Source organism: Bos javanicus, chromosome 2, assembly GCF_032452875.1.
Source record: "Bos javanicus breed banteng chromosome 2, ARS-OSU_banteng_1.0, whole genome shotgun sequence".
NCBI lineage: Eukaryota > Metazoa > Chordata > Mammalia > Artiodactyla > Bovidae > Bos > Bos javanicus.
The window spans coordinates 14821667-14847312 of NC_083869.1; the positions used below are offsets into that span (position 1 = coordinate 14821667).

At 37.6% G+C, this 25646-nt stretch overlaps 1 protein-coding gene across 1 annotated transcript in view; it reads right to left on the bottom strand.

Moving 5' to 3' along the window:
* ITPRID2 (ITPR interacting domain containing 2) overlaps positions 1–22326 on the bottom strand; it is a 96402-nt gene extending 74076 nt beyond the window's left edge. The window contains exon 1 of the mRNA XM_061433699.1: positions 22226–22326. The gene's annotated coding sequence lies outside the window, so the exon portion shown is untranslated. The remainder of the gene's footprint in view (positions 1–22225) is intronic.
* Between the last annotated feature and the right edge of the window lie 3320 nt (positions 22327–25646).

The following is a 25646-nucleotide window of genomic DNA, read 5'->3' on the forward strand; positions in this document are numbered from 1 at the left end:
TTCTACTTCGGAAAATCTCTCTGCCCTTCCTCTGACTACCGCCCTTTGCACAAGACAAAGAATCAGGAACTAAAGGGGATGGTGCCTACCCTGTAAAGACTGAACGTGTCTCTCGGCCTTCTCTGGTTACTGGAATTCCAGACTACCCCACCCAAAAGGCCCCAGCCTGCTTAGTTTCTTCCCCAGTCCCCAGGCATGGGTTGTTCCATTTGCATGAAACATCCCTAAGCCTGAGGGAGGCCCAAGAGGCAGCTGTCTACAGGGGCTATGATATGCATATGTGAGTAGATGTGGCCACCTGCTACTCTTGAGACCTCTCATCTTATAAGGTGGAGCTGGGGATGGGAAGAGAAGGGTGGGGGCCCTGGGCTGTGGGCTATTAGGCAGGCTCTTCCAGGATCTCCACTCTTTAAACAGGAAGCTCCAAGGTTATCAAAGAATTTTAGAAAGTTTTTAAAAATACTTATTTATTTGACTGCACCAGGTCTTGGTTGCGGCAGGTGGGACCTTTTTAGTTGCAACGTATGAACTTTTAGTTGTGACATGTGAGATCTACTTCCCTGACAGGGATTGAACCTGGGCCCCGGCATTGGAAGTATGGAGTCTTAGCCACTGGACCACCAGGGAAGCCCCTTCAAAGAATTTTAAATTTTAACTTGGGGCTTCCCTGGTGTTTAGCAATAAAGAATCTGCCTTCAGTGCAGGAGATGGAGGAGACTTGGGTTCAATTCCTTGGTGGGGAAGATCCCCTGGAGAAGGAAATGGCAACCCACTCCAGTATTCTTGCCAGGAGAATCCTATGGACAGAGGAGCCTGGCAGGCTACAGTCCATGTGAACATGGCACAGCAAAGATTTATTTTTAAGGTAGGAGGAAAGAGCATACTTTATTTGAAGATACTAACCATGGCCACTCAGCAGTGGCCACAGGACTGGAAAAGGTCAGTTTTCATTCTAATCCCAAAGAAAGTCAATGCCAAAGAATGCTTAAACTACTGCACAATTGCACTCATCTCACACGCTAGTAAAGTAATGCTCAAAATTCTCCAAGCCAGGCTTAAGCAGTATGTGAACCGTGAACTTCCAGATGTTGGAGCTGGTTTTAGAAAAGGCAGAGGAACCAGAGATCAAATTACCAACTTCTGGATCATCCAAAAAGGCAAGAGAGTTCCAGAAAAACATCTATTTCTGCTTTATTGACTATGCCAAAGCATTTGACTGTGTGGATCACAATAAACTGTGGAAAATTCTGAAAGAGATGGGCATACCAGACCACCTGATCTGCCTCTTGAGAAACCTATATGCAAGTAAGGAAGCAACAGTTAGAACTGGACATGGAACAACAGACTGGTTCCAAACAGGAAAAGGAGTACGTCAAGGTTGTATATTGTCACTCTGCTTATTTAACTTATATGCAGAGTACATCATGAGAAATGCTGGACTGGAAGAAGCACAAACTGGAATCAGGATTGCCAGGAGAAATACCAATAACCTTATATATGCAGATGACACCACCCTTATGGCAGATGAAAGTGAAAGAGGAGAGTGAAAAGTTGGCTTAAAGCTCAGCATTCAGAAAACTAAGATCATGGCATCTAGTCCCATCACTTCATGGCAAATAGATGGGGAAGCAGTGGAAACAGTGGCTGACTTTATTTTGGGGGGCTCCAAAATCACTGCAGATGGTGACTGCAGCCATGAAATAAAAAGACGCTTACTCCTTGGAAGGAAAGTTATGACCAACCTAGACAGCATATTCAAAAGCAGAGACATTACTTTGCCAACAAAGGTCTGTCTAGTCAAGGCTATGGTTTTTCCAGTAGTCATGTATGGATGTGAGAGTTGGACTGTGAAGAAAGCTGAGTGCCAAAGAATTGATGCTTTTGAACTGTGTTGTTGGAGAAGACTCTTGAAGAGTCCCTTGGACTGCAAGGAGATCCAACCAGTCCATTCTGAAGGAGATCAGTCCTAGGTGTTCTTTGGAAGGAATGATGCTAAAGCTGAAACTCCAGTACTTTGGCCACTTCATGTGAAGAACTGACTCATTGGAAAAGACTCTGATGCTGGGAGGGATTGGGGGCAGGAGGAGAAGAGGACGACAGAGGATGAGATGGCTGGATGACATCACCGACTCAATGGACGTGAGTTTGAGTGAACTCCGGGAGTTGGTGATGGACTTGGAGGCCTAGCATGCTGCAATTCATGGGGTTGCAAAGAGTCGGACACGACTGAGCGACTGAATTGAACTGAATTGAACCATGTTTTATATTAATGTTTTTATATGTGGCCTTTACGTGTACTGTTTTTCAAGTCCCACAAATGTTTCAAGTCCCACACAAAGGGACTGTTTGTGAGTGTGTGTGTGTGTGTGTGTGTGTTTGAGTTAATTTTCCTTAACATTTCTGGTATGTGAATTTCCAAGAGCATAACAAAACAATCTCTAAGTTTTATAAGGTATGCTTCAGACTGATTGCATAGTGAGTCCACATTACTTTGGATTGCTTTTCCCAACATGTCTCAGCAAAACATTATACAGTCTGACTAAACAAAGCTTCATTCCCACACAGCTCCACCTTCCTTTCTTGGCAAATATGTAATCTGGTAACACCCTTTCAAGACTACCATTCCAGCCACATTCAAAGGAAATAACCATTAGGACTCAATACAATATTTGTTTTGTTTTTAAGGTGAATTCTGTTTGTAACCATAGGGCAGGTAAAACCAAAGGAAAAAAGAAATCCCTAAAGAAATAACATACTTTAAACTTTTCTTCCCACTTATTTTCTCCTTTTTTTTTTTTTTTAACCAAAGCTTTTTGAATTAAAGAAACAAAACTAAGAAGCCAAACAAAACTGAACCCCATGGGATCATTCTGATATTTATCTCCCTTGTACTTCCAGGCCATAATAATAATTCATCAGTAAATATTTACTGAGAACCCTCCAGCCCAAGGATATGCTCTTAGGTGTTGGCATTCAGCAGATGTATAACCCAGTGAGGAAAATAAGGCAAAAGAAGTGCTAGGCAAGAGGAAAGTGTTTTAATGTGAGTTTGAGGGAAGGAAGGATTATTTTAGGTGGTGGGTAGGAATGAATAAGGGCTTCCCTGGTGGTTCAGATGGTAAAGAATCCACCTGCAGTGCAGGTCTCCTGGGTTTGATCCTGGGTAGGGAATATCTCCTGGATAAGGGAATGGCAACCCAATCCAGTATTTTTGCCTGGGAAATCCCATAGATAGAGGAGCCTGGTGGGCTACAGTTCATGGGATCACAAAGAGTTGGACATGATGAGTGGCTAACACTGTAGGAATGAATATATTTGGTGAAAAGGCAAAAAGGCATCTCATAATTGCATTTTAATTTAGGGCATTCTGGAATGTTCCAAGTTTAAATATTGAAAATATCAAAACACCTTACTTTCACATATCCAGGCCACTTAAGGTTTGCCAACTGCCTCAAGTAACCCAAAACAGAAATCACAAACATGGTAAGAGGGAATAGAGAAATGTTCGGCCATTGATTTTCAGGGCATTACTGTCAAAAATATGACTTTTAAAGAAAAGTATTAACAATGTCTATAACTTTATAGACATTGACATTGTGCATTGAAAATTTCATAGCAAATATAAGTTCTCTTTGGTTATTGTTATTCAGTGGGAACATAGCATATAGGCAACAATGATTTGCTAACATTAACTCCAGTGAGTCATTAAATTAGCACAGCCGTATGTGGCATAGATGACAAATTGAGCTCATGATACACACCTGGTGTGGCATAGCCTATGATGCTCAATGTAGGCTGTTCATAAGCCACCCATTTTCCTCAACATACAGCTCCTTGGAATTCAGTCACTGTGGTGACATTCACTACATTCCGTATTGTCAGAACACAAGCATACAAGCATAGTTATAAACTACTGAGGCCTGACTAACTATCTTTAATCACTCAAACCATTGCCAAGTCCCTGTTGAAAGTTCTGAGCCATAAATATGGTCCATAAATTACAATTTAGGAAACATCACCAAGGCATTCAGTTATGTTTGCTCAATTGGATTGAAGTTGCAATATTAGAAACTGGGCTTCATCGGATGTGAAATGTAATATAGGAAAAGTTTGGGAGTGTTTTGTTGTCTTTGTCTTAGTTTTAAATTTATCTAGTTTTGAAACATCCAAACAGAATCTTCTTAGATATGGTACAATATATAATCAATTATGGAAAAATGTTTTTAGAAAAGAAACTGTATTGAAATAGGGATGTATATAGAAATTATGCTCTTGGCATTAGAATTACAGAGGGAGGGAGAAAATTTGAACTCAGTTCCAGGCTTCTCAACTAGTAAAGAATCCACCTGCAATGTGGGAGACCTGGGTTTGATCCCTGGGTTGGGAAGATCTCCTGGAGAAGGGAAAGGCTACCCACTCCAGTATTCTGGCCTTGAGAATTCTATGGACTATTTAGTCCATGGAGTCTCAGAGTCAAACATGACTGAGTGAATTTCACTTCACTTCACTTCACTTCTGGAGAAGGCAGTGGCAACCCACTCCAGTAGTCTTGCCTGGAAAATCCCATGGATGGAGGAGCCTGGTAGGCTGCAGTCCATGGGGTCGCTAAGAGTCAGACACGACTGAGCAACTTCACTTTCACTTTTCACTTTCATGCATTGGAGTAGGAAATGGCAAACCCACTCCAGCGTTCTTCCCTGGAGAATCCCAGCCTGGTGGGCTGCTGTCTCTGGGGTCACACAGAGTCGGACACTGAGTCACTTCACTTCAAGCATATCCCATCTCAGGTCACTCACTTGCTTCTCCTGCTGCATGGAACACTCTACCTTAGCACATCTGCATTGATAGTTCCCTGGAGACTTCCAGTTTCTGGCTAAATATTGCCTTAACCAAAGAGATTGCTCACTCTTTCTGCCTTACTCTCTACTCTCTTCCTCTGGCTTTCATTTTTTTTTCTTAATATATATCAACATTAATACTTCACATATTATACATTTACTTCTGGGCATTTTGTTTTTGTTATTGCTGCTTCTCTCTAGAATGTATTTTTTGTTTATTACTGTAAGCTCAGCATTATATCCATAACCACATAGTAGACACTCAATACATTTTTCTGGAGGAAATAAATGGATGAATTGCTGACATAATGTAGGTCAAGAATAATTACTTGTGGCAGCTCCCACCCATAATAACCTTATATACATTAAGTTATATATTTACTTTGGGGAAGAGAAATGCATCCAAACATCTGAGGTACTCAACGGAACAAAAGTCATAAAATATTCAAAATCGAGAAGAGACACAGTATATACAAATCTATAGAACCAAGCACTGATACCTAAAGTCTCTCAGAGTTGAATTTGCTTACTAGGTTACTCAGTAACAGATAGCTAACATACCTGCTAACTTAACAGCTTCCCAGTGCATGGTTTAAAAGCATATGCAGTTTCAAAAAAGTGTGTTGGGATAACTGGATACCCACATGAAACAGAATGAAGTTAGATACCCGCTTTACACCATATACAAAACTTAATCAAAAGTTAATTTAATCTTAGACCTTAAGAGCTAAAATTATTAAACTATTAGGGAAAAAAACGTGAAAGCAAACCTTTGTGACTGTAGCTTAGGCAATATTTTCTTGGATATGACTCCAAAGGAATAAGCAAGAAAAACAAAACAGAAAAACCAGACTTTCTCAAAATTAAAAAATTTTCTACTTCAAAAGAAATTGACCAAAAAAAAAAAAAAAAGGGAAGAGATAACTCACAGAATGGGAGACTATATTGTAAATCATGTATCTGAAAGTTAGGGTTAGGGTTATAAATAAATCTTATAACTTAATAATTAGAAAAAACAACAATAAAAATGGGCAATGGATGTGAATAGACATTTTTCCAAGGAAGATATACAAATGGCCAGTAAGCACATGTAAAGATGATCAACATCATTAGTTGTTAGGGAAAGGCAAGTCAAAGCCATAATGAGATGCTGCTTCACTCCCACTAGGATGGCGGTAATGAGGGTTGGCAAAGGTGTGGAGGCTTCCCCGGTGGCTCAGATGGTAAAGCGTCTGCCTGCAACGCGGGAGACCCGGGTTCAGTCCCTGGGTTGGGAAGATCTCCTGGAGAAGGCAATGGCACCCCACTCCAGTACTCTTGCCTGGAAAATCCCATGGACAGAGGAGCCTGGTAGGCTACAGTCCATGGGGTCGCAAAGAGTCGGACATGGCTGAGCGACTTCACTTTCACTTTCAAAGGTGTGGAGAAATCAGAATACTCATACCTTGCTGATGGGAATATAAACTGGTGTAGCCACTTTGGAAACAGTTTGGCCTTTTCTCAAAAAGTTAAATGTAGAATTACCATACCAATAATTCTACAACAAGGTACACAAGCAAGAGAATTGGAAACATATGTTTGCATCAACATGTGTACTAATGTTCATAGCAGCAATATCCACAATAGACAAAAAGTGGAAACAACCCAAATATCCATGAACTCGTTTATGGATAAACAATGGTGGCACATTCGTGCAATGGAATATTATTTGGCGACAAAAAGGAATGAAGTACTGATATATGCTACAACATGAAGGAAGCTTGGAAACATTATGCTTAGGTGAAGGATACCACTCACAAAAGGTCACATGTTGTATGATTCCATTTGTACAAAAAGGTCAGAATAAGCAAATCTATAGAATCAGAAAATAGATGATTTGTTACTTAGTGCTGGGTTGGGGTAGAGGCAGTGGGGACAGGGAATGACTACTGATAGTTCTTTTGGGGGTTCTTTTGAGGATGATGAGAATGTTTGAAAATTAGATAGTGGTAACAGTTGCACAGTTCTGAAAATATACTAAAACTCACTCAACTCTACCCTTCAAATAAGGGTGAATTTTGTAGCATGTAAATTATATCTGAATAAAGCTATTTAAAAAGCATATGGACAGTTCAAGTATGTGGGAATCACAGCTGGATGGCAAAATATCCCTGTTGGTACACCGAGGTTGTGCTACATAATAGAGGAATATACAGCAGCATGAAACCCTGTCCTGAGGAATGCAGATTATACAAAGGCAATAGAATTCTTCCCTTCAGGGTCAGTTCTATTCACAGGCAGGGCAAGAACCTTGGGTTTAAGAGGTGTTCAAAGCCCATTTGCTTACATTTTCCCCTCAGTTTATTGCTTCAAGGTCTGAAATGCCTTTTTATAGGTCATCCTGTGGAATAAGTCATGAATAACTTTATTAAAATAGAAATGCTGTATGTGGAAATGCATAGTACATTAACTTATTAACACTAATAAGAATAAGCTTATTATGAACTTACTTAGCCATGCGTTTCAGTAAGGCCCTAAAGGAATGAAGTGTTAATTAAAATTGAAGAGAAAAAATCTGGTACCTGGAACACTGCCCCAAGTATGAATTTTAGAAGTAAAATCTGAAAAACATAGATTCAAAATGTGGCATGGCACAAAAGACTATTTTTTTTTTATATAAATCATAATTTACCTACCTTGCCTTACCTTTCTTGCTATGTAAATCAAAATGTAGGCTAGATTTATACAATTTTATTCTTTGGTTCTTTAAGCTTTAGCAGGCAAGTGGGAAATCTAGGATTATAAATCATAATCCTTGGCAGTGAAAAGTTACAGAAGTGTTTTTAAGAAAGCAAGTGTCGTGATCAGGTGTTTTAGAAATATCATTCTGTCTGCAATGTGAACAGATTTGTGGAAACAAGACTGATTGTGGGGAGATAGTATAGGGATCATCAACCCACCAAGAGGGAATGTCGATTACTTCAAAATGAAAACATCTGCAGAAAGTAATCTTATCAGAACTTCCCTTATCTGACTAAAGCAGTGCCTTATGGGAGCCAGCTGCCACAAACCCAGTCTCTGGGGAAGTCTCTAGTCAGAGAGGTGGCTGGCCTTGGGCACTGGGGCATTCCAGAAAATTTTATGCACAAACCTCATCAGAACCTTCCATCTTTTGAATCCCTTATCTCCCCCACCCCTCTTCATTAAAACTGTATACAAACCCTTACTCCTAGATGTTTGGGGAGTCACTTCTTATGAGGTATTCTCACTTGTATGTGAAAATTAACTTTTCTTCTGTCAATCCGTCTGTCATCAATTAATTTTCAGGCCCCTAACCACTTGGACATAAGTTGGTAGAGCATGTTTTTTTCCTTCCAACAATAGGTTAGGAGGCTGTTTAACTAACACTGGTGAAAAGACAGTGGTGGTTTGTACTAGGGTAACAGTAGAAGGAAGAGAGGGGTTCCCTGGTGGCTCAGACGGTAAAGAATCTACCTTTATTGCAGGAGACCCAAGTTCGATCCCTGGGTTGGTAAGACCCCTGGGGAAGGAAATGGCAACCCACTCCAGTATTGTTGCCTGGGAAATCGTATGGATAGAGGAACCTGGGGGGCTACAGTCTGTGGGGTTACAAAGAGTCGGACATGACTTAGTGACTAACACACCAAGAAGGAAGAGAGATGTTTCCAGCAGAATTAACAGGGCTTGGGGTTTGGTTATGGTCAGGAGGGAATAGGGAGAACATGGGAATGTATCCTAGGTCTCTTCCCTAGGACTCTTCAAAAACTTAATATCCTGCTGGTATTAAGCAGGGTGAATGGCCTTGAATGGCCTTCAAGATGTGAGTATGCTGAAAAAAAAAAACCTGTCTGTGTGTGTGGGTGGGGGGACAGGTGGGCAGCTCAAGAGCAGATAACGGAATTTCTCATGGAAAAAAAAATGTCTTATTTAGCAAAAACATTTTAGTGAACCATCTTTGATCTGCATTTGGAGCTTGTCTAAATGAACTAAAAAGTAGACAAAGAAGACATTGCCTGCATCATGAAGAAGAATGTTTTGCTTCAGCCAGAGGTGGATGAATCAAGTGTTCCAAGACCAGGAAAAGCAGTGAAGAATAACAGGAGGTAGGGGAGATGGCCCTGCAAGACATCAGGGGCTAGATCCTAAGCACAGGTCCTGCCTAGTAGCAAGTACTGCCAATGGACAGAGACATCTGATATTCACTTTCATAGTATGTGCCATGCTGTGCTGTGATACAATGCTCTTGCATCCCAAGATACACACCCAAATATTTAACCCAACTGCCTGGTGTGATTGTGTTTCAGGGAAATACATGAATACACTTGTGTTTTATATTTGCATTTGTGCAGAATGGATGGTCAGGAAGCGACAGTTAGAACTGGACATGGAACAACAGACTGGTTCCAAATAGGACAAGGAGTACATCAAGGCTGTATATTGTCACCCCGCTTATTTAACTTATATGCAGAGTACATTATGAGAAACGGTGGGCTGAATGAAGCATGAGCTGGAATCAAGATTGCTGGGAGAAATATCAATAACCTCAGATATGCAGATTACACCACCCTTATGGCAGAAAGCAAAGAAGAACTAAAGAGCCTCTTGATGAAAGTGAAAGTGGAGAGTGAAAAAGTTGGCTTAAAGCTCAACATTCAGAAAACTAAAATCATGGCATCTGGTCCCATCACTTCATGTTAAATAGATGGAGAAATAGTGGAAACAGTGGCTGATTTTATTTTTTCTGGGCTCCAAAATCACTGCAGATGGTGATTGCAGCCATAAAATAAAAAGATGCTTACTCCTTGGAAGGAAGTTATGACCAACCTAGACAGCATATTCAAAAGCAGAGACATTACTTTGCCAACAAAGGTTCATCTAGTCAAGGCTATGGTTTTTCCAGTAGTCATGTATGGATGTGAGAGTTGGACTATAAAGAAAGCTGAGCACCAAAGAATTGATGCTTTTGAACTGTGGTGTTGGAGAAGACTCTTGAGAGTCCCTTGGACCTGCAAGGAGATCCAACCCTTCCATCCTAAAGGAGATCAGTCCTGCGTGTTCATTCGAAGGACTGATGTTGAAGCTGAAACTCCAATACTTTGGCCACCTGATACGAAGAGCTGACTCATTGGAAAAGACCCTGATGCTGGGAACAGTTGAAGACGAGAGGAGAAGGGGATGACAGAGGATGAGATGGTTGGATAGCATCACCAGCTCAATGGACATGAGTTTGAGTAAACTCCGGGAGTTGGTGTTGGACAGGGAGGCCTGGTGTGCTGCAGTCCATGGGGTTGCAAATTGTTGGACATGACTGAGTGACTAAACTGAACTGAACTGATGCAGAATGGATAGAAGAGGAAGGATGTGAAAGAGATAATTCAGCAGTAGTAGGAACTGAAAGAGTAAAGTGGGGAGGATGAACCCCCTGACCTTTACCACATCTATTGGGAAGTAGGGTAGCAGGCGGGGTAGCAGCAGAAAAACCCCAAGAAAATTATGTTTCACACTATATGTGAGACCCAGGGTAGGGGCAGAAGCAGTGCCATTTCCAGTCAACTATTGTAGGCTACTCTGAGTGAAGGGAGTGACCAGGACCTCCATGCTGCTGATACATGTATAAATAGCTAAATGAGAATCTTTTAAATTATCTATTCATAAATCTAACTGCTGAATTTCCTCATTTTTCATTTCTATGCAAAAATGTGAGTATTTCTCTATTTGTGAACATAAGTTATCTTGGACACACGGCTAATGGTTCAGAGTACTAAAGAACCTATTTCACATGTGTGATGTACCAGTTAGGTGGATGAGTTGAGCGTTGGGAACACAAAAGATAATATTGTCTGGAATAGAAAATAATATTGGACCATTTTTAATCTTATGACTCAGTGCTTCAACAAGACACAGGTTTTTCTTAATGAAGACTTCTGAACTAATGAAAATGTCTAAATTCCAGTATAAAACCAGTGCTTTCCTACCTGGAATATCTATTAAGTCAGTGAAATATATTTTGAAGGAAAATACATTGAATGTCTTATATAACATTTAAAGTTTATTTTCTTATTGTTTCAACTATTCTCTGTAGAGGCATCCTTGAAACAGAGCAATTTAGAAGTTAAATTATGTACCTGCAAATTATCCTCAGGAGTTATTTTTTAAAAATCATGTCCTTCATTCATGATTTGCATGGAGACATGATTATACTAGCAAATTACTGGCGGTCTCTGTTGTTAGCACCAGGAACTCTGTTGAAAAATAATTGTTTTCTCCTCCTGTTGAGATCACCGCAATGTGTAGCACAGTACTTTTAATTTTTTAAAGAGGATCTAATAGAATACACCAGGAAAAGAAACTGTAAAATGAAGGTTTTTTAAAGTTGTAAGTTGCAGGTGTTTGGTCTTCTGAGTTGTATATTGTACCAATAAAAGGAATAAAACTACACTATTTTGGTTCTATGATAATGGATCAATTTAAAAACTTTTAGTAAATCAAGTTTTTTAGATTCTGTGGAAAATTTTAAATTAAATTTATTTACTTTTTCAGCAGTGAAAGAAAAGTACAAACATAAGCATTGTAGTTGGTCACTGTTATCTGTGTTATCTTTCCATGCAGTCATGTGCAGTGGTTAGTTATGGTCAGTGTATCACCGAGCTAGCCTAACCTTAATTAGCCTGACGTACTAACCAGAGATAGTTAAGATGAAGTTACTTTTTTATCTTTGAAAGATTTAGCTTGTCACCAAGGCTGGTTCCTAACATCATCTTATAGAAAAGATATGTTCCTAGATCTTTCACATGAAACAAGTCTACTTTGGCCATAGACTTTCCACATACAACTTTTAAGTAAGAGTCACTATCTCTAAGATGTAGATGTATAGTGGCAGAACATTTTTGCAATAGCTCCACAAAATGAGAAGTGAACAAAATGTCTCTGTTTTTGGAAATAACAATTCAGGAAATGAAACATAACTAGTCCTTTTATTTTAGCTCCTTTCCCCAGTCTGTTAATTACGTTGTCTAACCAAAATTGGATGTTTTATTATTATAATTAGACCTCTCCAGTAGTTTTCTCATAGTTTTAGTTCTCTCTGCCATTTGAAGAAATCTCAAGAAGAGTAATAGATGGTTTACTAATAACATATTCTCCTCCTCTCAGACCCTTAATGCTGTAGATAAAGAGTTAGACTCTATAAGAGTCTATTTGCATGTATGGAATGAAATCATTAAAAGTAAATTTTTAGCAATATTTTTTCCCTAGAGTATAAGTATTCTGGACTTTTTGGGAAAATTTCAGCAAAGGAAATCCCTTCTTTCTAACGAAAGAAATATTGGGCATTTGTAGGAGTAACCACGTTTATCACAAAGAAAAATGGGAGGATAATGAAAAGTTTTATTTTACTAATTAGAAAGAAGATGTCAATATTAATGTTAACTATTATTTTCAATTAGCCATTATTTCCCAAGAAATTAACACCTGCTATGTTATTCCGTATTCTAAAATACAACAGGTTTCAAGTCTTGAAGTCAGTCAAAAATGAGAATAATAAAAGATTGTAGCTTAAACTCTCTCACCCCTTCAGCTTCAAAAGATTTGTACACATTTTACCCAGATGATTAACATACCTAGTAAAGTTTTGAGTCTCCATCATCAGCCATTTGCAGCATTTGTGGGAGTGGGAGAAATGAGAGAAAATTCCTCTCGCGTTTCCCTCCCACTGTCCTTTCTTCATGATAAAGGTCACAGTTTTGCTTAAAGATTGGCTTATAGACTGTTGTAGCTAAAAGAGACTCTTTCAGTCATCTAGGTTCATGTTCTTATTTTACACAGAAGAGGAAACTAAGATCCAGAGAATTTAAATGACTTGCCCAAGGTCACAAAGCTAAAAATAATGGGATAGGAGCTAGAAAATACCGAGCAGGAAGAGTTTTCCCTGTAAATTATTTTTGTGTGTGTGGTTGTTAGTTCAAATATGTTAGCCCTATAAAATGTTAATTCAGGTGAGCCTGCTAAAAATACTTATTGTTTCTTGATATAATAAAGATAGGGAAAAAAATCCAGAGGAATGAAAAGGGAAGTGGTCCACAGATCAAGTGAGACACAGCATATGTGCTTTGATTTTAACGCTTTGGGTCAAAATCACACTTAACAATCTTGGTAACCAAAAAGAATCTTGTTCTTGGAATGCTGGTAGGGACCTGAATTACTCATAAGCCTCTTAGGAAAGAATTCACCATTCGTTTGATACTGCAGTGACTCTTGATCAGAATCAAGAAAGGCAAGCAAGTCTTGATCAGAAAGACAAGCAAGCCTCTTTTACTGTTATGAGCCTAGTCATACATAACAAATCCCTCAGAAACCTTCGATTGAAGGACCATCTATTTTGAATGATTTTAGTATGGACTAGATGCTCTACCATTCTTTCCCTATCGGTGCCTGCACAGCAAACCTCACGTACTTGTATCAGGGAGTCAGAGCATCCAAAAATGATAGCATTTCTAATTGTAGACTTACTCAACTGACAACCATTTCCGAAGTATTGCCGAATCATTATTCTAAAAGGTTTAACTGAGGAGTACTCAAACGCCAATATTCAGAGTAAAGTAACTCCAGTGAAGTCATCGGCTTTGGACCAAATATTTGGATCATTTGATAACTTAAGTGACAAGCCTAGCTTCTGGTTTTCCTTCTACTCAATTCCTCCTCCTCCTCCCCCTCCCACAAAGTATGTCTGTTACTGCCAGAGGATTAAAAATTCCTTTCTAATCTACTTTCACGGGTAGGAGACTGACCAAAAGCTCCATGGGGTCTTAATTTAAGTTTTCCATTTTGCTAAAAGATAAGAAAGAAGCACTCTACCTTTATTTCTGAAGTCTCTAGGAACAAGTTTAGCCTAATATGATATTAAAATACAACATTCAAAATAATATCTGGCATTTTCTTGACATTCCAGAGGCATGCTTGAAATAAATGATGACAAAAGGAGCTAAAAATGGTGAAGGAAATTACAGAAGTGTTTGACTATCATCCAAAAGATTCTAACAGAGGAAAATCTCCCCCCATCCCACAGTCATCTTAAGGCTTTGTACCAAAGACTGCTAAAGATTTTAACTGGTTGGCAAAATACATAGCACGTGACAAAATATTTTTGACGTGGTAGCTAAAAAATCTTCTTTTTCATTACATACTTGACCATTTTATAAACAAACATAATAATTAGGAAACAATAAAAAATCAGGAGTAGGAAACTATATTCGATATCCTACAATAAACCATAATGGAAAAGAATATGATGGAGAACATACATGTACATACATGTATATAGGCTTTCCAGGTGGCACTAGTGGTAAAGAACCTGCCTACCGAGTCAGGAGACACAGATTCAATCCCTGGATCAGGAAGATCCCCTGGAGGAGGGCCTGGCAACCCACGCTAGTATCCGTGCCTGGAGAATCCCATGGACAGAGCAGCTTGGTGGGCTACGGTCCATAGGGTGACAAAGAATTGGACATGACTGAAGTGACTGAGCACGCATGCACATACACGTACGCACACACACACACACACACACACACACACACACATATATATAAAACTGAATTACTTTGCTGTACAGCAAAAATTAACAGAACATTGTAAATCAACTATATCACAATAAATTTTTTAAAAATTCAAGAATAATTTATATATGATAGAGTCCTCGATTTGAAAACAGCGAGGCTCCTCAATCTTTTATAGCAAATAGAAACTCTTCAGTGCTCAAGTATTTGATTCTCTGGACTCCCTCTGTGTCTCCCTGCCCCCATTGAAATACTGTGAACAACTTTTCATGCTTACTCTTATGAATCAGTGTGAAATTTGACACTTTCCCTTCCTCATTTCAGATGACTCATTACTCTTGGTGTAATCTCCAAGGACCAGAAGCTCTACTTAAAAGTGAGTAACAAAAGAAGCATCTATAATTCAACCTGGTTTACCTAGAGAACTCTAATAGTTATTGTTCACTGCCTTCTTAAGTATGCGTTATAAAGCTGAGCAAATGCAGAGAAGCTGGAGAGGTAAACTGACTGTTACACCTTAGACCTGAAGTTTATCAGCAGTTCTACCTAACCATCCATTATTTCTAGGATGCTATTGGATTTTAGCTTTGGGAGCATTTTATTTATTTTCAAGATTTTGGATCATCTTTCTTTCAGACCTCTCTAACTGTGCATATGGAAAGTAATAGATCTGAGCTACTTCTTAAAAATCTTTCTCATTTAAAGCTTGACCTCTTTTCTGCTGTGTGATAACCACTACCCCACCCCTGAGTCTCTCTCAGACTTAGAAAGTACTGTGGAGCTCAGTCCACTACAGAAATCTTAAATCATCTAGAAAAGCCTGTGGTCTTTTAAACAAGAAGGAAGCATGAATATGGTACTCTTAAGTAAAATTCTGCTTACCCTTACTTGAAAATGAGGGGATGGGGAAACTGAGGCCCCTTTACTTTTCCAAATCCTAGAAACATCTAGTCCTGAGAGAAATTGTTTCTTGGTCTAGAAGCTGAGAAGGATTTAAGTTAAACAATGATCCTTTTTCCATTTCTTAAAAAAAAAAAAAAAAGGCCAGCAGAGGCAAATGTTCTGTTGGACAAATTGTTTCAGCAGATGTTCATTGTCCCAGGGAGAAAACAGCCCCTACTTTGCAGCTTAGCATTTGCAAATTTAGAAACTTAAAATATTTTTAACTTGAAATGGTCCATGTGGTATGAGTGAGATGTAAATATTAAAATCATTTCTGTGGCTACATTAGATATATCTGATACAGTGATGCAACAATTGTCATCTATCTGTGCTTTTCAAGTTTCTATAGATTGTTTTGTTTTTTTTCCCCTCAATCATTTATAGTTTTTCACCTGGAAGAATATTAATAATGTACTAACATTTTGAGAATACTTATGATGTACTAAGTACTAGTAATTATCCTATGACGTAAGTGCTGTAAGGATGGCTATTTTAAAATGTGGAAACCAAGGCTCACAAAGATTAAATAACTTATCTAAATCACAGAGCCAAGGAGTGAAAATGGAATTTGAATGTAGGCAGCTGGACTCTAAGACAGGGATAATCTAACTTTTTTCTGTAAAGGGCCAGATAATAAATATTGGATGCTTTTTAAGCCATAACACCTATATTGCAAATATTCGACTGTGTCTTTGCAGAACAATAGCAGCCTAAGACAATATGTAAATGAGTGAGCATGGGTTGTTCCAAGAAAACTTTATTTATGGACCCTGAAATTTGAATTTCATTTAATTTTCGTATGTCACAAAGTATTATCTTTCTTTGAATTTTTTTTCAACTGTTTAAAAATGTAAAAACAATTCTTAGCGCATGGGCTGCACAAAACCACAGGACAGGCTGAATTTGGCCCACAGACTAGTCTGGCAGTCCTGGCTCAAAGTTCTTAAGGATTGAATTATATTTTTAGTAGTGTCTTTTAATAATTTTTTTAAAAGGCAGTTTATAAAACTATATTTACATTCTAGCGTTTTTAAGTCAGACTTATCATAGAAAACTGTATTTTGGGAAAAAAGATTTGCTTTTTATATTATATGTATTAGGTTGGAACATATGATTTTTGCCAATTTTGATTGGGCTGCTTGACCTATAAAAGTGACAATGTTTCAATATTAATATTTATAAATGTCTGTTGTCTCAGAAGGTAACTCTTATTTTATTAGAGTAATAAAACATAGGCTAGTGACCAGGGAAACATAAGCAATTTAAGAATCAGATGTGTAACAAACTAGATGATCCTTAAGTTCCCTTTACAATCTTTTCTATGAAATATGATAGTCTAGGAGTTATAAAGAAAGGCGAACATCATATTATCACTTAATTTCTCTTTGATAAGTACTAAACTGTAATATCTCATTTAGTTTCCATAATGACACTATGCTACTGCTGCTGCTGCTGCTAAGTCGCGTCAGTCGTATCCGACTCTGTGTGACCCCATAGACGGCAGCCCACCAGGCTTCCCCATCCCTGGGATTCTCCAGGCAAGAACACTGGAGTGAGTTGCCATTTCCTTCTCCAATGCATGAAAGTGAAAAGTGAAAATGAAGCCGCTCAGTCGTGTCTGACCCTTCGAGACCCCATGGACTGCAGCCTACCAGGCTCCTCCGCCCATGGGATTTTCCAGGCAAGAGTACTGGAGTGGGGTGCCATTGCCTTCTCTGAATGACACTATAAGATAAGTGTTTTTACTGAGCTTATATTGAGACAGTCTAGATTCTTGCCCAATTCAGTGCCTTAATCAATGTCAGTACCACTACGACTTTTAACGTAAAAATTTTAAAAATATATTCTTTTCAAATTCATTGCTAGAAAACCAATTGTAAAGGCATAGTATTCGAATTGCTCTCATTTTCAGTAAACTCTAGAAAACATACTCACATAATTGTTAAACATTTTTGTAGCCGCATTTATATTGTTTCTTTGGAATTTTTACACTAATAATCTCTGACTTGGGTATGATCTCAGTTTATTTTTAAACGGACGAGTGGAAGAAAAGGAGAATCATAGCTTTTGGTAAACAGAAACTTCACAAGCTAAATGATTACTTGAAACTGATTGATAGGTTTAAAAAGTGAGAATTTTAGAGTATCAAATCTCTTTTTTCACTTATTAATATATTAGCAGAACTTTTAACTCCTATATGTACTAAGAAAACAACTATGCATACACTGAGAAAAAAAGCATTTGAAAAGGAAAGAAGCTACAAAATAAAATCAAAAGAAATATCTAGATTAGATCATTAAAATTATTAATACCTTTTTTCATTTATACTTCTCATTCCCTCTCTAAAGAAGAAACCAATAATTTCATCAGTGGCTACTAAGGAATAAACTATGACATTGGTAAGAAATTCTGAAGAATTCCTCAGGGATAAAAATATCCTCACAAGGAAATGAATTACTCTGGGATACAGTTACCCTGGAACTTTTTTCTTCTTTTCTTTTCCCTTTCTTTTATTTCCTTTTCCCTTTTTTCTTGGCATAGCGAATAAAATAAATTTCAGGCACAGCTGGCTTCCTTCCACTCACAACTTTCCATCCTTACTTTTATGTCTTTTTTTCCTAAATGCCATATTGACTTCTCCTGCTAACATTATTTCAACTCATCAAACTATATTTTCCTTCATTCAAAATTTACTTCAAAAGTCAGTCTTCTCTAGGATGCACATCAAGCAAGTTGAAAATAGAGACATCGGCCAGAAAGTGAAATTCAAAAATTAGTAAAAAGGTTCTTGGCAATTCCAAAGAAACAGAGGGTTTACATGAAAAAAATGTATGAACAGACTTTTGCAACGTGGTTGAAGAAAGGGAGATTTTCGATCTTCTGATTTCCACTAGAATGTAATCACAGCAAAAATATGATTTTTATCTTATTTACCACTGAATTTTCAACAAAAAGTGTTTCTGGAACATGATAGGTGCTCAGTAAATATCTACAGAATGAATTAATGGCTATTGAAAAGTAACTTCAGACATGAAATCAGGAGCACAACAATTAAGCAGATGATATTATATTATTGTCTTGCTTTAATGAGTCTTCTTTATTCTTTATTCCCTCATTCACAACGAGGGAAATATTGTACAAGTCACTTGGACACAGCACTATTTAGTAATATGATATGACATGAGTTTAAAGATAATGTGACCATTGTCATATTTGTTTTGTAATAATCAGATTCCAAAAAGCAGACTAGCAGATTATAAGCAGTTTCCAAAAAGTTCAATTAAAAATTAGGTGTGATCCTAGAGGCCAATATTATAAATAAAAGGAATGAAGGCACATGAGATTTCAGATTTTAGAAAACAACTCTAACCCATAATTATATATTTAGCCAGGATAAGATTTGTGAAGCCTGAAAAGCCATGTTTCTCAGTCTCAGCATTATTGACATTTGGAATCTGATACTTCTTTGCAGTAGGGATTGTCCTGTATGTAATGAGATGTTTAGCAGCTTCCCTGATCTCTATCCACTAAATGTAGGTAATACCACACCTCCTTTCTTGGGAAACCAAAAAATATCTTCAGATATTGCCAAATTGAGAACAACTGCTCTGAAGGAAAGAAGAGAGACAATATTCTCAGGTTTTAGAAATACTTATAAGCAAACATGGAAAAAGGAGTTTATAAGAGTGATTCAAAAATCACATCACTGCAGCTGAGAAATTTAAAATGCCAGTTTAAAAAACTGTATTAAGAATAAAAGAAAGGAATATCTCCTGTGGCTTATCACAGCAAGATAAACTTTGGTGCTCATTGTGTATAGATAAACAATAGGACCATTAACATTATGAAAATATTTTGCATAATCTTCTCCATTCAGACAAATAATCTTCTAATATTACAGACCATTTTTAGGTAAGAGAGAAAGAAAGTACTTTATTCCTTTATACATTATTGTGATTTCTAAAATTTGGTAAATTTCATATCACAAGAGCAGGGGAAATTATCAAAGGCACAATAATGTTTTTAGAAACATTTGAAATTGTTTTAAAAGTTATACCATAAAGTAAACAATCCAGATTTTTATAAAAATAATTTAAAATAGGTGGTGTTAAAAAGTTGCTAAGCTACTTAGTAAGGATCCCTGAAATGATTCTAGAATGATCAAAGACATACTGAGTGCCTGTAATAGAAGAATTGACGGTCAAAAACCTTGATTGCACTGTATATGTCAAATTACTCTCCTACTTGACTGGGTTTCTTGAATTGTAGATCAGTGTGATACTAAAAATACAGTGAATTTTGATTTCCACAAAGGGTTTGTGAAATATTCTTAGGCTATCTATGTTCTTGCAGACAGACTTGAAAAGCATGGGCAGATTGAGAGTTCAGTTTGTTTTCCCTACACCACCAGATGAGTATTCCCCCTACCTTCAGAAGGCTCCTTGTTATAATGCTTTTTGGCAATCTCTAGGAGCCTGGTGGGCTGCTGTCTATGGGGTCGCACAGAGTCGGACACGACTGAAACGACTAAGTAGCAGCAGCAGCAGGACTCCTCAAAATGAATGTTCAAAGTCATTAGACTCAATAATCAATAAGGGGCCTTCAAAGTCTATCATCTTATGGTATTTCAACCACTGTGATCTACAAACTGTCAGTGCCATTCAGTCTGTCTTTAATTAAGGTTGAACAAAAATTTTATAGATTTATTCCCATCCCATCTTAGGTGGACATCATACTTTTTGTAAAATTCTTAATCCACAAAGAAGCAAATCAGTATCAGTTAGTATTTGTTTAGTTTAAAAAATAACACTCAAATAAAAACAGGATTTATTGTTACACTATTAAGTATATTTAATAGTTTACTAGTGTCACAATCATTTGGTTATACTGACAGAGAAGAAATGGTATGCTAGATGAGAAAAAAAATCTGCCTATCAGATATTGTATCAGTCTGAGTTTTGCTCTACTCCACCCATTCCACATGTTCACCTGTCACCTTGCTCCAATAAATACAAAATGACTAGGCAAAAACTTTACTAGCATAGATATTTTAAGCACCATGTCTTAGCTGCTTCAGTTGTGTTCAACTCTTTGTGATCCCATGTACTTTAGACCACAAAGCTCCTCTGTCTGTGGGATTTTTCAGGCTAGAATAGTGGAGTGGGTTGCTCTGCCTTCCTCCAGGGGATCTTCTTGACCCAGGGATCAAACCTTGTCTCCTGCATTGCAGGCAGGTTCTTCACCGCTGAGCCACTGGGGAAGTACATAGCTTAGAGTACTATGGTACTTTAAGCACCACAGTACTAATAATATCAAAAGTATATTTTCAGGCCAAAGAGAACTTTTTAACAAGATAAAAAGGAATGTAAGCTCGAATGAAAAATTTAAATTTACATCTTACCTGGGAAGAAGTACACTGTTTCAAAAATGGTACCAAGTCACACCAAGTGTACATAACTATAGCCACGCAGTTATCTAAATGGGCTGCTTAATTTTACAACTACATAAATTAAAAAATACAGTGTAATGAATTGGTGATAACTGATAATACTGTGATTTATTGTTTTACTTTAAAAAGTATAGGAATTCTAGAAAGGAGATTCCAATTTGACAAGCTAAAAATAAATGGATGGTTTGCATGTCATATTCAATCATCACTTCATGATAATGATTCATATTATTTCACATAATAGTTTCCTAACCAGAGTATTGGTTCACTGCTGGAAAACCCAAATCATATTATCAGGTAAAGGCATGCTGCATTGCTTTCTCTCCAGCATCAGTGAGGGTCCTTATTGCACAGGTCATCTTTACCCTCAGGTGTCTTCAAACTCTGAACAAATGGAAACTTACTTAATAAGACAACAAACATTTGACTTGACTTGTATCCATGATGATGATCTTCCTTGTAAAAGAAATATATCCCTAGGAAACCCAGAGCCATGGAGAAGAGGAGGCAAAGCATGACTTTGAAAGAGAGAATCAATAACAGCACTCAGCTAGGATCCTCCGCAAATTTGACAAAACTTGTTTTCAACATATAGTCTATGTAAACTGTGTGATGCTGTAAGTTTAAGCTCACAGGGTTGCAGAGTTCAACCTGCAGGCTTGTGAAAGTGTGAACTCTTTAAGAGTGAGAAGGTAATTTGGCCTAACAAACTCAATACAGAGTCCTTGTCAAGCACTTACCCCAAATTATTACCCAAGGTAAGCGTTACATTGCCTGGGAGCAGCTAACTTTAAATCAAGAAATGCTATTTTCCTTCCTGAGAAATAAGAGTGAATTTTTTGTTTGTATCACATTTGGTCCATGTACTCACAATGAGTACAAGGACCCCTATTTTGTCTTCATCTTTAAGACATACTCATAAGGAAAATAGCCAACAGAAAACAGATAAGATAAAGATTTTGTTTTAAAAGAGAGACAAGTAACCAAGTTACTTGTTATGTACTTGATACATAAGATCAACAAGTCTTCCTTTTGAAGTTCACAAATATGAAGTCCATGTCTCAGCTGGAAACAGTCAGATTTGAAATCTTTTCTCCAAATAGAAATAATGATATTTGCTTTCATAACAATTATTTTAGAAATTTCGACCCTAAATACACTCAATTCTCCATTTACATGTATCCACTATTTGGAAATCAATGAGAAATGAACTCTAGAGCCTGTCTCACAGACCTCCATTATTAGGGTTACCTCTTAAAAAAATCTTTTTCCTCAGAACCTTTATCTGGAAGAAAAATCATTTTAGCATGCTTTTACTTGAAAACGATCCCAAGTAAAATCATCATTTCATATTCACTCATTCACTCATAAAAGCATTTAAGTGATTTAGGAAAAGTTAAGTATGGGAGAGGATAGCACTTTCAAATAAATCCAAATCTTACCTGGTAAATTGAAATGGAACAACACCCTGAAATCCTTCTTGACTTGCCTCCTCTCCTCAAGGGACGACTAAATCACAGCAGCCAATATTCTTAAACCCTGAAAGAAAAATCAGGAAGCTTGATCTGTGCACATAATGGCCTGCACAATGTAAGAAAGCGCCGTTTCTTGGCAACTAGGAAACAATCCTTTTCAATTAACTCAGAGCAATTGGCCCACGTTTGTTGTTAAACAGAGTAAAGAAAATGCTCTAAGAACTCAAAAGAACCTTGGTAATAGCTCACCAAGAAAGTCAGGGCAGTTTGTTCATTTTGAAAAGCATTTTTAATTAATTGACTGCCCATTCGACTCGCCTAACCCTTTCCTAAGAATTTTTATTGACCTACCTGTTTCACTTCCCTGTTGCATATTATTTACTTAAAACCTCAGTCCTGAAGAGTTGGATTCGTTGTTGCAAAAACACAGTGAAAAGGTGAAAGATAATTCTAACAAATCAGGGATGTGTAATGTTATCCTGCATACTATTTGCACACTGTATTTTGCTTTCTAAATCATCAGCTTGAATGTAGCCCTGAGTGCTCACATAATTCAAAACAGTTGTATCTTCTATTCGTTTCATTGTTAAAGACCACCTCCAGCAGGCACTAATTTCAGGTGATATGTAGGAAGTGTAGCTGGGCTAGGTTGACTTGTGTTGATTTAACTATCTGGGGGGATATGAATCATATATGAATACATAATTATCCTTGGGAAGATTGGTTCCAGCTCCCTAACCCCCACCAAGAGTAACAAACTCCATGGATGCTTAAATACTCTATGCAAAATGGAATAGTATTTACACATAACCTGTGCACATCTTCCCCTGTACTTTAAATCTTCTCTAGATTACTTCTAATATCTAATACACTATAAATATTATGGAAACAGTTTCCAGGCAGGTAACAAAGTCAAGTTTTGCCTTTTTGGAACTTTCTAAAATTTTTTTCTTCAAATATTTTTGATCCGTGGTTGATCTATGAATGTAGAACCTACAGATATGGAGAACCAACTGTACTTGTGAGAATTTGATGAACTCTTTAGGTGCTTTGCATTCTCCTGTACGTATTTGAAATTTAATGTATTAATTGGGGTCCATATGTGGGACCCTTACTTAAGAATTTCTATTCCAAAAGGCAAGTGGTGAGGAAAATACGTTATGTATAGATAATTTTTGTTGCTAATCAAATTTTACCATCGCAAATGGTAAAGCTTTAACTATCAAGTATGTTTGTATCTCCAAAGAGAGAAGACATTTTAAGATAGATAATCTCCATATTCAACCAATGTCAAATTGGATAAATTTTGTCTTCACACAACCCCCCTCCCATTTTGCCAAGGTTGATCAAGAGTATATGTTATGGTGTTTACTGTCAACAGCTCTTTTGTTTTCTTTTTTTCCTTTTATCATCCGGAACTCCCTAAAATATGTGTCATTCTTGTTGTGCTATCATTAATGGGCAATTCTTCTTAGGTAATATTTTTAAAAACTATAACCTTTTGGAGGGATTGTCTTCACACAAAGCACTTTCTCTGCGGGTGGGAATTTGAGGCAGTGTTGCACACTGTTGAAGGTGATGTGTTTAGGTAGACCTTCTGGCACCTTCAAATCACATTCTCAACAGCTGTATACACTTTCCATGGATAGAACTGGCCGGGATAATTTTATAAGTGTTTCTTCAACCTTTGTACTGACTCTTGTGCTTGTTTGCTCCATGACCTCAGGTAGATTTGTTAAACATTTTGTGTCTCAGTTCCCTTATCTGTCAAATGAAGTTAATAATATTTACATCATAGGGTTATTTTGAGGATTGATTAAGATTGCATATGTAAAGCTTAAAACAGGGCCCAGCAAATGGTATGTGCTCAAAGGTTAGCTATATTGTTAACATTGTTGTGCTTGTTTGCGTTTCTGAACTGACTAACTTTCAAGCTCCTTTTCAGATTCCCCAAATCCTATATAATCCTGAAATAAAAATCTAAAGTTATGTAAACAAAGGCTTTGAGATATATAAAATGACTCTTCCTTTTTTTATAGATAAATCCTCATTCATCATCTAATATGTCTAATATTTAGAGCTTTTATATGCCCTTTCACTAACAGAGAAAAATGAAAATTGTTTTGAAAAGTTAAAAATGTCTTATTCTTTCTGAAAAATGCATTCTTGTTAAATAGATTCACTTCATTTAACCAAATGCAGAGAGAAGCAGAAATTCTGCAAGAATCTTTTCTCACAAGACATTTTATCACATGCAATACAATTATTTGAAAAATTACTAGCTTTTCTTCTTATATTCTTAAAATGTATGGACCTTACTTCAGTTTTTGGCATCCATTTAGAAGTATTTCTAACCAGCAGCTTCAGATCCTAATATTTGAGAAGTAATGCATGCTTTTGAGTATTTGCTGTAAAAACAGTCCAGCCAGAGTAGGCCATAAAGACTCCATCTGATCCTCTCCAGCTTAAAAGGCAGGTTTAACCCTAGGTCTTAGCTAAATGCATTGTGCAGCTTCCTCAATCAAATACAAAGCCATGTCTCTGCTGGGAGAAAATTCAAAATTATTTTGAGAGACCAAATAAACCAGCCTTCTTGGAAAGACTGGATTCAGCTACTCAAGTAGATATTAATTATCATATACTTGGTATATAACAGTGCCTCTCTTGTTCTTTATTTCTAGAAGTCTTATTTGCCTCAGTATCTTGAAATAACAAATTATGGAACAGGGGAAATTACCTATGAAATGTGCAAAAAAACTGAAAGGACAATATTTGTTTAAAAGTACTGAACTCTGGAGATTTTAACAGAAATACTCTGGAAAATTTCAATCCAGTGTCTCTCTTTGCAGAAGATTGGGTGTAATGTGAAAACAGTGCTGCATAAGCTACTGGGAAATGTGAATTCCTCGTCAGAAATTCTGTAATAGCCTAAGTCTCAGTGTTATTTCCCTCCTATACTCTTTGAGGAGCTCTCCCAAGCCCGAGGTCAGGGGCGGCAGCCGAGAGGAGCTACCCAACGTCTGAGGTCAGGGGTGGCGGCCGAGAGAAGCAAACCCATGTCCAAGGAGCAGAGGCTGCGCGGGCACAAGAGGGCTGAGAGAGCTACTCCACGTTCAAGGTCAGGAGGGGCGACTTCGTCCAAGGTAAGGAGAAGCTGCTGCGCTTTGCTGGAACAGCCGTGAAGAGATACCCCACGTCCAAAGTAAGAGAAACTCAAGTAAGATGGTAGGTGTTGTGAGAGGGCATCAGAGGGTAGACACACTGAAACCATAATCACAGAAAACTGGCCAATCTGATCACATGGACCACAGCCTTGTCTAACTCAATGAAACTAAGCCATGCTGTGTGGGGCCACCCAAGACTGGCAGGTCGTGGTGGAGAGGTCTGA